At 33.7% G+C, this 14,096-nt stretch overlaps 1 protein-coding gene across 6 annotated transcripts in view; it reads left to right on the forward strand.

The window, feature by feature from the left end:
* Positions 1–14,096, forward strand: part of FRYL (FRY like transcription coactivator) — a 257,505-nt gene that overhangs the window by 54,446 nt on the left and 188,963 nt on the right. For all 6 annotated transcript variants that reach the window (XM_055339583.1, XM_055339573.1, XM_055339599.1 and 3 more), the window contains one exon: positions 11,326–11,457. The gene's annotated coding sequence lies outside the window, so the exon portion shown is untranslated. The remainder of the gene's footprint in view (positions 1–11,325; positions 11,458–14,096) is intronic.

A 14,096-nucleotide genomic window follows, 5' to 3' on the forward strand; every position in this document is an offset into this window, starting at 1 on the left:
GTGTCTGTGTAGGTAGCACTTAGTGCAGATTCTGGGAGCTTGGGGTTGACCATTAGACACTGCTAAGTGCATGTCTCCCCATGGCTTGTGGAGACTCCTTTTTAACTGGTCCATTAATATTGTTGGATGTTATCTCTAACAATTCTTTTTTTTTTTTTTTTAAAGATTGTATTTATTTGAGAGAGCCAGTGAGGAAGGGGTGGGAGGGAGAGGAGGGGGAAAGAGAGAGAAAGAGAAAGAAAGAGAAAGAGAAAGAAAGAGAGAAAGGAAGAGAGAGAAAAGAGAAAAAGAAAGAAAAGAAAAGAAAGAAAAGAAAAGAAAAAAGAAAAGAAGACTCTACTGAGCAGGAAGCCTGATGCAGGGTTCAATCCCAGGACCCAGGATCATGACCTGAGCAGAAGGCATACGTTTAACTGACGGAGCCACCCAGGTGCCCCATCTCTAACATTTCTTTAATGAAAATCTTCTAGAGAAGCTAATCCCCTCCTGTATCCTGTATGACTCCCATCATTCACATTTTTATTTCCTTCTTGTCTGCCAGTGCAAATTCTCTATTTTCTTTATTTTTTCCAAGGGATATTTCAAATCCTTCTCCATGAAGCTTTTTCAAGGTATGTTTAATTTTAATTAGTGGTAATTAAAATTTAGAAATCTGGGAAAAGGTGAGAAATGTCAACCAGAACTGGAAATGTGGATTTGCTCATTAACATGTATTATTCTTTTAGGGGCAACTGGGTGCCTCAGTCAGTTAAGTGTCCAACTCTTGGTTACAGCTCAGGTTGTGATCTCAGGGTTGTGAGGTATGCGTCTGTGCTTAGCACAGAGTCTGCTTGAGATTCTGTCTTCCTCTGCCCCTCCTGCTTGTGCACTCTCTCTCTCTGTCTCAAATAAATACCTCTTTTTAAAAAATACATGATTATTTTAGTAATGAAAACATATTTGTAAACCTTTTCCTCGTTTGAAAATCAGAAATTATGTTGGCAAGATTCTTTTTTTTTCCCCCCCAAATAATTCAGAATCTCAAAGTAATAGGAATTTTTAGGTTAATCTTATGGAAAGAAAATGAAAGTTATAATTTTCAGGTTGTCATAAGAAAGAGGTCTTTTATTGCATCTCATGGCATTTTATAATATCCTATAAAAAGTATAAGTATTGGCTTTATTGTCCTTATTTATAAAAGGTTTTTTTTTTTAAAGATTTTTTTACAAAGAGTCCTCAAATGAGTGGAACGAAGGGTAGAGGGAGAGGGGGAGAGAGAACCACAAGTCCCCATTGAACATGGAGCCATGCCGTGCTTGATCCCAGGACCCCGAGATCATGATCTGAACTGAAATCAGGAGTTGGCCACTTACCCGACTGCGCCACCTAGGTGCCCCTATAAAAGGCTTTATTGGGATTTAAAATTGGAAATTCTTTAGGTAGGCTCCTTTTAAACCTCCCCCCCTTCAGTTAAACTATAATAATTTATTGAAAGTTAATGTATATAGGCAAAAACTTTGATGTCATTGCAATTTTTTTTGGAGAAAACTTCTAAGACAAAAGCAGAGGAGACCATTTGAACCAAGAACTCGTGAACTTTGGAATACTATAAATCATGGTTGAATTATGAAAGTTTTATATTGACCAGTTGTCTGCTGTTATTTGTTGTTTGTACTGGGCCTATATTTTGCTAATTAATTAATAATATCATTAAGCAGGGAGAGAAAAAGGTATGATTAAAACTAAAAGTGTTTAAGTTGATTGTGAGTTTTAGGATAATTTTACAGTGTTTTATACCATTTTGGACAATGTAACAAGAATAGTATTTGCTTGGTGACATAGATATTATATATACAGACACATATATTCATATATACACAATATATATTTTAACATTTTTATGCTTATGAGCTTCCAAATAATATATGCAGTAGCATTGATTTTTATACTTAATAGTGTGTCAACAACATACATTTAATGACAGAAATATGCTAGTTTGCATATTAGTAGAATTTAATTTTTAATTTTTATTTAGTGCTTTATTATTTTTATGAAAGTCCATTTGCTAGGCACTGTGGGAGATGTAATGATGTATTCTTACCCTTTGTAAGATGTAAGATGAATTTCTTACCCTTTAGGGACTCATACTCTCAGAGCCAGTTCTTAGAACCACAAAACTTTAGAACAGGGAGAAATTTAAGAGATTATCTTCTCTTGGATGTATGTATGTATGCATGCATGTGTGCAAGCAGCAGTCTTCTGATTCCAACCCACTTTAGTATCTTCTGTTCCCCACTTCCCCATCCTTCCAGACATGTAATAGTGTAATTTTCTGTGCAGGGGAGAGAAGAGTTCAAGCAAGCAGATGATTGGGTGACAATCACTTAATCAGATGACTGGTCAAGTACTTTCTTCATTCTTTGTTAGTAAGCAGGAGGAGATGCAGGCCTTCTTTTAAGTCCAGGGATTTAAAACTAGGAACTCAAGAAATTGTTTTAGTGGGTAGTGACTAGAATATAACAGTTTTTAAAAATAGTTTGGAGACACATCAAAGTGTATTGCGGATTATTATTTCAAGAGTATCATGTGGGTGTGTATATATATACATTCACACACATATATACTGAGTTGTTATATAAAATGTGTTATAAGTACATTTATATACAATGGTGTTTGGTTTTTTGTTTTTTTTTACTACAGTGAAGAGTTGGGAAACATCTTTCTAACCTGTCCATTTCACCCTTGTTTTATACCTGGGGAGCAATCACTGATACTCTTATCCCTCGATATGTGACTTACTCTTTTTGCAGTGCTCTCTTGTATCATGACCTGACGTCAAGGTAAACTGTTTTCTATACAGGTAGAAACATACACAGGTGATATTTTACCACAGTTAATCTGAATAAAAGACATATGGTAAGGTAGTTTTTTTTTTTCATTACCCTGCTTCTGGGTATAAAACACATTTCGGTGGATCTGTTAATCTGTAAGTGTTGTTTACGACATGCCTAACGTGGTACCAGGATGTGATTTAAGCACCAAGAGAATTTGGATTATTTAATACTAGTACATAATAAAACTAGTTATCAAATATTCATGTGGGCACATACAGAGGCATAATTGTATTCTTGTAATGCACAATATAAATACTAATATTGTTTTGGAGAATCAGCATGGTATGCTGAAGCCATGGTTTGGAAAAAGGCATTGTAGTATGTTTTTATCTGTGGGAATTACTGGCAAGTATAATTGAGAGATTCTAAATACTGTAGTTGTTTACTTCACTTTGGAATTTTGCTTAAATTTGTTTGGTCTTTTTGTTTTGTTTTGTTTTTATAATCATTCTGGATCTATAGTGTAAGCTAAACCTATAATTGTTTTATAGATTTTAATAATTATATCTTTTAAAGATATAAAAACAATTTCTCCCACCAAAGATAATTAAAAAAAAATTAAACGGGATATAGTGGAATGAATATTCCTGTACCCATCCTCAGCTTCAACATTTATCAACTCTTTGTTACTTCTACCCACTTCCTTTCTCCATTTCCCAGGTAGTTTGAGGGAATATGTTGGTCTTGAAACAGCATCCGTAAATATTTCAGGATGTGTTTCTGAAAGACTAGGACTTCATTTCTAGACCTATAGAATAGAATTTGCAGCTTTTGGGGAATTTCCTGAAGTTCTGAATATTCAAATTGTGTTTGGGATGTTAGAGTGAAATAAAAGGAAAGTGAGAGCACCTGGATGGTTCAGTAGGTTAAGCATCTTGCCTTTGGCTCAGGTGGTGATCCTAGGGTCCTGGGATTGAGTCTGCATTGGGCTCCCTGCTCAGCGGGGAGTCTGCTTCCCTGCCTTGTTCTCACTCTCCCTCTGTGCCCACTCTCTCACTTGCAAATAAATAAATGAAATCTTTAAAAAAAAGGGGGGGGTGTTGTAAGATCCTTTAAATGGACTAAATGAAAAAAAGTGAAATACCTGATAAGCAGTTGTACCAAAAAACAATACAGAAGTTATAGTGAAAAAGCAAATTAATATCTTTTAAGTCCCCCCTGGAGAAAAAGGAGAAATCAGCATTTTTACATACAGGTCAGTAGAAAAATGAAGCCAAGTGTATTTCAGACCATTTGACATAGAGATTCTGTTAGATTTTTTTCTTGAGGGAATTTAAAAGATGTGTATAAAGACTGCCAATTAAGGCATTTAGTGCAATATTAATAGTGAAATGATAAATAGTGAAATGATAAAAGTACACGTTTATAAAATACAATATTTTGTAGTTGCTAGAAATGATTCAATGTGACACCAATTTTATAAAACATCTAGTACATATTGAGAGACCTGAAAGAAATTAACTCAGATATTAACATGAATTAGTAGCAGCTCTCTCTAGGTGTTAGAATTATGACTGATTTTTACTTCTTTATTACTTTCTTTGAAAGTGTTACACATCGGTCAGAATATGTGATGTAAGTTAATAGTAAACATTTATTGAGTACTTACTATGTGTCAGTCACTATTTAAACATTTTTTGTCTTTTATACTTAATTCTCTTAATAGGTGTAAGAGATTTTATTGTCCTTATTTTGTAGATAAGGCAATGGGGACACGCAGAGATTGAGTCCCTTGACAATTTGATTCTATACTTCTACGTTTATTGTTTGCTTCCTTTTTTTTTTTTTTAAGTATTTATTTTTTGTGGTAATCTCTACACCCGCCATGGGGCTTGAACTCAAGACCCTGAGATCAAGAGTCACACGTTGCTCTGAGAAAGTCAGGCAGCCATATTCTTTGCTTCTAAATGTACTTTAACTACCAACTGTTGGAAAGATACTATAAATACTGTTCTGTTTTACTTTTAACTTTAAGATATATGATGACTATTGTGACGTAGTATTAAAAAGTATTTTTTAACCGATGGATAACGCTTTATTTTATGAATATGCTGTGGTTGTTTTCAGCTGGTGCTTTGGGTTTGTTCTGTGCCGCCTCTGCAGCATTCTGCTCATAGAAATAATGGTACAGTGAACATCTTTGCAAATAAATCTGTATATATACTTATGATTATCTTCCTAGAAGAAAGGTCTTAGGAGTAGAATTCTTGGATCAAAGAATATAAAACATTTTAAAAGCTTTTGATACAAATCGTGAGATTGCAGATGACAAATGATCACTCCTTAAACTTAAGTTGTTTTGGGGCTATAAATTTGGGAGAAATAGATCATCTAAACATCAGGAGAATTTGTACTTTCATAGTTGCTCTTGTAACAGTCAGGCTTCTTAAGTCTGTTGGTGCCATAAACAGAGAAAAAAAGGAGAGACAGACTGGGTTTATATGGTGACCATTTACTTTTATAACTTTGCACCCATTTACTTTTCATTTTTCTGAACAACTTAAAACTTGGATTAGCTCAGCAACCTTTTTATTTGAAAATTGTTTTTATGAAAATGTACAAAATATTCATATCAAATTTGCATGCAATATCTTTGATATTTTACCCGATAGGACCTCAGGGTCATACTTAGTTGCAAATTCCATTGTATAATTTAAAAAATTATACACATAAAAGGCATAGCACATTGATTAGAGATTGTAATGACCCTAGAAAGTGTTTTAGATGTTGCATTTTTAAGTAAAAAAGACACCCCCCCCCTTTGTTTTTCCCCTTTTTTTCCTAAGTCACTCTTTTTGTGATAAGCCAAAGCGGAAAAATTTCTGGTTAATTAGTTGATAGTTTCTTTTAAAGGATTAAATTTTAATTGTGGTTTCTCTCTTTTCTGTGTTTTTGTTTTAATTTTATTTTTTTCCATTTATTTATTTATGTTTAAGTTTAGTTAATTAATGTATAACATATTATTGGTTTCAGAGGTAGAGGTCAGTGATTCTTATAGAACACCCAGTGCTCATTGCATCATGTGCCCTCCTAAATGTCCATCACCCAGTTACCCCCAACCCCCTCCTCCCCTCCAGTGATCCTCAGTTTGTTTCCTATGATTAAGAGTCTTCCTCTTTTTTTTTTTTTTTTTTTTTGATTAAGAGTCTTCTATGGTTTGTCTCCCTATCTGGTTTTGTTTTGTTTTAGTTTTTCCTCTCTTCTCCTATGATCCTCTGTTTTGTTCCTTAAATTCCACATATGAGTGAGATCATACAATAATTGTCTTTTTCTGATTGACTTGTTTCGCTTAGCATAATATCTTCTAGTTTCATCTGTTGTGGTTTCTCTTGAGCATATCTTCTATCAGACACTCTGTAGACAACCTTGTTTCAAAGACTAACAGATAATTTGGGCAGGGGGAGGGAGATTTTAACTTAAGGGGGTCCAGAGAATAATTAATGAAATCAGAAAATTTCCCAGTGAAGCTACCAAATCGAATTTTCTAGAAAGACCAATATTGATAAAAGGTAATCTGACAGCCTAGAAATATGTGAGAGGTACAGTTGGATTAAATTAAAAAAAAACATATTGAAATTTGAAGGCCATAAGTTAATGGAGAAAAATATTATTTTTATACTATGAATAGTAAAATTATGAAACTACTATAAATGGCAGAAATAGAAAATAAACAAAAGGAGGATTTTCATCAAGAGTTCTTAACCCATGATTAATGATTGGATTAGAAAGGTTCATACATTGCAAAATTAGGTATATATGTGCATTTTGGAAGGAGAGGCCTTCAGCAGTTTTCAGATTCTCAAAGGAATGACTCCAAAAAACTCAACCTCCTAATAGAGGATAAGCCTCATGAGGTCAGGATTTTTGTCTGTTTTATTCACTTCTCTGTCTCTGGTTCCTGACATGTAGGTCTGCTTAATCAGTATTTGTTGAGTATATGATTTCTGTACATTTATGTATGGCATGGGTACAGTAATAGATTTGTAGAAATTAGAGATTGAAATACATTCCAGATTTAGTGAGGTTGATGTCTCACTGGTCGCGTCTACATTTATTTAAAAATTTTCTCTTGGTGTTTAAATTTAGATGAGTAGATACAACAGTTGTACAATAATTTTGTGATTGAGTTACTTTTTTTTTTCTTATGCCAACATGGAAATGTAATAGGAAAATTATTCTAAACCATACATATTCATTCATTGGTATTTTAGAAAATGTGCTCTGGTACTATTTTCGTTTGACTCAATGAATGAAACCTTTGTGACAAAACTTCCCCTTAAATTTTTGAATGGAAAATTTTGCCAGTTGTTTTCATTAGATCAAGTAGTATAATAACAATTGCTATTCTGGCTAAAAATGTAAAATCAACAAAATTTTGACAGATTTACCTGCAGAGAACGTTGCTTTATCAGCAAGAAATTTAATTTTTTTTTTGTATTGAAGCCCTATTTTAGCTCAGTGCCATTATACAGCATTTTTAGCAGGTGATCTAGCATAATCTGTGATTATAATAGTCTGTTTAATAAGTTTGTGTGCTCTTTAAAGTTGAAATTTGGGAGAAGGTTAAAAAAAAATGACAGGAGAGTAAAATGCAAGCCCGCTTTAAAAATTGTAAAAATGATAGCATTTCTAAAATAAGAGGAAAAGTGAATTTCTAAAAATTGAACTGTGATGGAAGCTGTAGATTTTGTGAATCATCAGTTTTCTTTGTTAATTAAGGGGATGATTATAAGTTTTTTATATTAATGATTTTTACCAGTCAGAAATAAAAGATATCTGAATAATTGTTTGCTGCCTGCACTTGATATATGTGAATAGATTTTTCATACTTTATAAAATTTTTGGCAAATTAAAAAAATTACTAGATTTTTATATTTTCCATAATTATTTTGCTACTGTGAATAGGAGCTGTGATTATTCTAAATTTATTTGAAAACGATCACATCCTTGTTCTAAAAGGCTGTCAGAACATTTGAATCATTTTGGTCTTTTGCATCATTTTAAGAGGCTTTATGAGATTCCCAGAATAATTTTAATAGAAGGGCAGGAATTTGCCCTCATAGATTACATATCTTGCAATCTGGTTTCTTTCTTTGGTTGAAATGTGATGAATTTCTAGCAACTACATATTTTAGTATTCATATACATTTGACCCTTGAACATCACAGGTTTGAAGTGTGCGGGTCAACTGAACGATGGATTTTTGTGAATAAATGTACAGTACTGTAAATGTATTCTTTCTTATGATTTAACATTTTTCTCCTTCTTATAAGAATTCAGTCTATAATACATATAAAATACATATAACATACAAAGTATGTGTTAATCAACTGTTATCGGTAAGGCTTCCAGTCAACAGTAAGCTCTTAGTAGTTTAATTTTGGGGAGCCCGATTATAAGCATTTTTGAGTGTGTGGAGGTCAGCACCCTTAACCTCCATGTTGTTCAGGGGTCAACTATGTAAGTATAAAATACATCTGGAAGTCAAATTTAGTTTTGAGTTGGAATCTTTGAAGTAACTTAGCCTAATCTTTTTACCCAGTGGAATAACCATTTCTTTGACCTTTTCTAATAGCCTTTTCCTTAAAATCACAGTAAGCAGGGACTTCATTTCTTTATGAAGCAGAATAATTTGCATCAGTTATATAATTAAGTTATTCTTTATGTTGAGTTCAAATCTGCTTTGTGCTAGACACCAAAACTGCCTTGTTCTCCTTTTCAAATTATGAAGTATACAAATATTAAGAAAATTATAATGAACATCACGGAGATTCATTTGCTCTTAATTTTTGCTCTGTTTGCTTGAGATTATTTTCTGAATCATTGTATATCAGAGACACATACTTCAAGTGTCTTACCACAACTAAGATACATTAAATTTGTATATTTCTGTTCTTTACAATTCTAGTAATTCTGTTCAGAGAGGAAGTGAGGTTAACATGCTATCTGAACAACCATTCAACTTTCTCTTTTACTTTTGGACTGAAGTGAAACAAGGCTGTCCTTGGAGGACCTCATTTGACCTGAGATCCTCCCAAGCACCAGAGCTGGGTCACTGTTCTCTTTATTTATTGCACATGGAAGCTTGTAGACCATTTTTCTTGCTGCAAGTTTATAAAGCCTTGCTCCTTCAATTTTTTTTTTCTCCTTCAAATTTTGTGCCATTTGGCTATTTACAGTTTCTTCAGCGTTGTCAAATACTGACTGACCTCTGCAAGTAACACTTGTTTATATGACTTTTTTCTTTTAAGATAAACTATGTTTGATTTGAAACTATATTGACTACGTGTACACTATGACTACAGTTACCTAACCTGTTTGACCATAACCATGTCAAAAGTTGTATTAACAAAGTAGTAATAGAAATTACTTTTTGCAGATAAAATGTCCTCCAAATTAATCAAGTGAAAGGACAATTAAAATGAGTCCCATGTTAAGTAATATACATGGACACAAGATGGAAAAAACAATCAACATGCAGAAATAAACCTCAAATCAAACCAAAAACAATAAAACCTATCCCTGCTAAAAATGATTATAACCCAAAATTAAGGTCAGAGAGGTATAAACCAACTATTTCCCAGGGTAACAAAAGACCTATGTTTATTTTATCAAAAGTGAAAGTTGGAAAACAGGAAAGTTATGTATCTATTAAGGAGAGGTATTGAAAATTCTAGACAAACATTGGGAAGTCTTAAAATGGTGCAATGCTCTGACAATGTGGTTACAAGTAGAGAAAACACATTTTTACAAAAAGTATGCATTAGCTCTTGCTATGTCTGAACAAGAACCTTATTCAAAAGTGAAGCAAAACGAAAGACCTGGGCATGCTGGTACAAATCAGCCTTCTTTGAAGTTGTAGTATTCCTGAAACTGCTTTGTACTCTAGTAATAATTGGTTTTATGATTTGTCTTAGAAGATGAAGTGAAAGTTTAAATTTCATTAAGTATAGAATCTTGCGGGACTGTACTATTCACTATAGACAGAAAAGATATGCAGTTTGTCATATAAACTTTATTTACTTTGAGGGAGAAATGATTCCATGAACCTAAGAGGATAAAAAAGTGTCAAGAATTATGGCAGAATTGTAGATATCCTTTTGTTTACAGATTCAGAAATTGTTGGCAGGGCAGTCAAAAATTCCAGTAAATCTGAGTGATATTGATTATGAATAAGTGCATATGAATTAGTATTTTATTTGTCTTAACCAGTTCTTTGACTTTAAAGATTTGGTTTTAATCATGATTTAATCAGTATGCCTGTCAACAAATGGAATATCATATTTTTCTAAGTTGGCTAAGGGAACTTTGAATTAAGGTTAAGTACAGAAGTAATATTTCAGAGTAGTTAGTCCTTTCTCTTCGGTTGGGGATTAAATTCACTAAACAAACAAACAAAAAAATAGTAAGAAACCAGTTATAATTTCAAATGAAGTTAATTTGAATTTTCTATGCCAGATTTAAGATGTGGCCTATTTAACTATTGAAAAATGCCAAGATTTCTAATGGTAATAAAAACATGGAATGTGCACAATTATATGAGTTATTATATATAGTAAAAGGATAACTCTGTGGTCATTAGTTTCATTCTTAGTAACCATCCAATCATTCTAGATGTGGTACAGTAATTCATAATCCATGACTCCATCAGTTAGTAGAACTGGACTTTGAAAAGTATGTATCTCATAACTTTTCTGTGGATGAGATAAATATTAGGCCTTGTGGATATATGAGCTGTTCAGCAAATCTGTTTATTTTCATGAATAAAATAAAAATATATTAAATGTGCTATTGCATAATGAAGGTATTGACATGTTAGTTCAGTCATTGGCTCATAAAAGCATTATTTATCACTGCAAAGGGAAGGAAGGAAGGGGGGAAATCATAGATTAAAAGAGATTTAAGAGACCCAGTGACAATTGCCTGTGTGGGTTTTTTATTTAGATCTGGATTAGAACAAACTTAAAAAAAAAAGCAAACAAACCACTTTTGATAAAGTTGGGGAAATTTGAGCACTGATTGGTATTTGGTATTGTAAGTTATTAGTTAATTGTAGATATTAGAATGTTATTGGCTTATGTTTAAAAAGTCCATCTACGTCTTAAAGAGATACATACAGAATTATCTCCAGATGCAATGGTATAATGTTAGGAATTTGCTCCAGGATACCAGAGTGGTAGGATAAGGGTTAAGGAGTGGGTGGAGATACTAATGAAACATGATTTGCTAAGAGTTAATAATGGTGGGCATAATTATACTATTCTCCATAATTTTGCATTAGTTTGAATTTTTTCGTAATAAAGATTAAAAAAAATAATGCAACATTATTGAAAGATAACTGGCAGCACTAGGTGACACTGCTATATAATATATTCAGAAGTGAAGATAGAGATGAGCAATACAAACGTACTTAAAAACATATGTGTAAACCTTGTATTTTGCTTTCCTTTAGAGCTGAAGCCATTTATCTGAATCTCGGATGATTAACACTTAAATGCTTAACTCTCAAAACTGCTCCAGAGTCCCACAGTCAAGATCAGATGATTCAAGTTACCACCGAGAAATTACCGTCTTGAGTTCTCCGGTAAGATAATAATAAATATTCTGAAGGCTAAATAGTGACTATGAAGTCTATGTTTGAGTGACTAGCTTCTATTATAATTTCTTAATCCTGATGACTGCACCAGGAATTGGAAATTGTGGTAATCAACCAGGGATCTAGTACAACAAGGCTTTATAGCATTTCCTCCTCGTAGATTCAGCTAGTGATGGGAAGTCTGGTCACTGGAATGCCATACTTTCCTCTTGCTCCATGTCTCAGGGTGGGGCCTTCTGAAGCTGATGCTGAGAAATAGTTTGGCTTCCAGGATGTTTGTTAGGGATCAACACCTGTTAAGAGAGGAGGTTAGGAAGCAGATTAGGCAAAGGAAACGGAGCTGCAATTCAGGCTTAACAAAGCCTTGGCCAAGCCTACAGGAAAAACTGTAGTTTTGAGAATTTCTTTCCCTTCATAGATAAATAGTAAGTTCCTTGGGAATAGAGACATATTTTTGATGCCCTTGCACGTTGCACGGGCCATGATAGACACTGGTCAGCAAACGTGTGTGGAATAAAAGAAATCTGAGAAAAATCTTGTGGCTGCTTCTATATCAACTACCCCTTGCCTTGCCTTTCCTCAGTTGAAAGTGCCATTGAGAACAGGGGGGTTAATAGAGACACAGGTGGTTGTCTTGTGTATCTTGAACAAGTGTGATGATAATCAGCCTGTTATAAACCACTGTTTCTTGGTTCCATGAGCTAAGGGGGACCTGCAGCGGGACCCAAAGAGAACCACAAAAAGAAGTTGTAAAGAATATGTGATCCTACCTGTAAGAGGAGAGGGAAAAGACCCTGGGAGACACAGCGATAACTGTTCAGCTCTGAAGCCATATGGATTATGGTTCTAACCAGTTGTTTTTTTGTGGCGGGGAGTGGGGGGGAGGATAGGCTGTTCTGGTAAGAGTTTTTATCCTTTTATGCTCAGTGGTTGAGGGAGCATCTCCTTCTTAGAAGCATTTTTTTTAAAAGTCAACCTTGTTTTCTAATAAGTATGGTCCTGCTTTAGGTAGGGGAAGAAATTTAAGTCTTTGACTTGATTTCCTTGTTTTTCCTTAATTTTTATTGTAGGATTCCGTGAGATAGGATATGCATCAATAAATCCTTTAGGTTTTCCCCTAACCTTAATAATCATATCATTGCTTTGCATGTAGAGGACTTCAATTAATGTATTTTAAATGAATGAAATAAATAATTGACTTCATAATTAATGTGGTAGAATAAGGATTAAACACACAGCATTTTTTTTTTTTTTAGATTTTATTTATTTATTCATGTGTGAGAGAGAGAGAGAGAGAGAGAGACAGGCAGAGGGAGAAGCAGGCTCCATGCAGGAGCCTGATGGTGGGACTCCATCCTGGGACTCCAGGATCACGCCCTGGGCCAAAGGCAAGCACTTAACCGCTGAGCCACCCAGGGGTCCCCACACAGCAATTCAGAACTAGGAATTTGCCTGTTTTTACATTACAACTTTTTTAAAGGTTTTTTTTGGTTGCTGTTTTTTAAAAATAATTTCTACACACAACACGGGGCTCAAATTTAGCAACCCCAGGGCAAGAGTCACATGCTCTACCAACTGAGCCAGCCACATACCCCTTTTCATTACAACTTTTCCTGTTATCTATTTACTCTTTTATGCTTCATCTTTTAAAATATCTAAATTATTTCCTTGATGTTGAATATTAGAAGAATCAGATTGTGGTTGTGTTTTTGCTGAGTCAACCAGATTTATTATTAAAATGTATATCCTTCAAAGTCAAAAATTTGATTACTTAGGGAGTTTACGCCTTACCTGATCATTGTTTTTAATTTCCTTCTTGCTCACTTTGTACCCCCACCAGAGGGCAGGCAAAGGAAAGGAGAAAAAAAAGATACTAATTTCAGTTCTCAAAGTTTTATGTAAGCACCTTTCACTGGTGTATTTTGTCATGCTTCTGGACTACTTTAAGGCAGTAGAATCAGGTGCTTTTGCTATGTTAAAATATTTAGTAGAATGCTCAGTTCTTTGAAATTGAATTATGTAAGGTTGATTTACTGGGTTTATAGAACTAAATATTTATACTTTAAATTCTTGAATTTTATGTTCTTAGATCCATATATTTTTAAATTATCCGTCCTTTTTTTTGGCAGTTCATGACAAAGTTGTCATTGCTACTATAGATAATTATGTTTGATTATAATGAGTTTTTTTGTGTTTAAAAGTACATTGGAAAGTTCACAATACGGTATAAAGTTTTAAATTACTGCTTTTAATGTCCTATAAAACTTGATGTTTCTGAGGTCTCAGTGAACTTTCAGAATGATAAGAATTATCTTTTGAATACAAGTTACTGTTTTGCACTTCAGCTGTAAGTTTCTTTAAAAGTAAGACACGCCCCAAATGGAAGTAAATTGGTCTTAACATTATTACGGCTTATATTTTCAAAGTCTAAATGTTAAACCAAATGGGTGCTAAACATTTTATTGTCTCATTATTGCTGTTAACACCCATTGTACATGTACACGTATGTGTATGAATGTATGAAGTACAGTTTCATGGTCTATAGCTGCTTGGTTTGTTATCAGTAAGAACAGTGTATGTCTTAAAAATCAGCTTCAAAACACCTGGCAGTTGACCTCCTGGCTCTT

This window comes from Nyctereutes procyonoides, unplaced genomic scaffold, assembly GCF_905146905.1.
Source record: "Nyctereutes procyonoides isolate TBG_1078 unplaced genomic scaffold, NYPRO_anot_genome, whole genome shotgun sequence".
NCBI classification, from domain to species: Eukaryota; Metazoa; Chordata; class Mammalia; order Carnivora; family Canidae; genus Nyctereutes; species Nyctereutes procyonoides.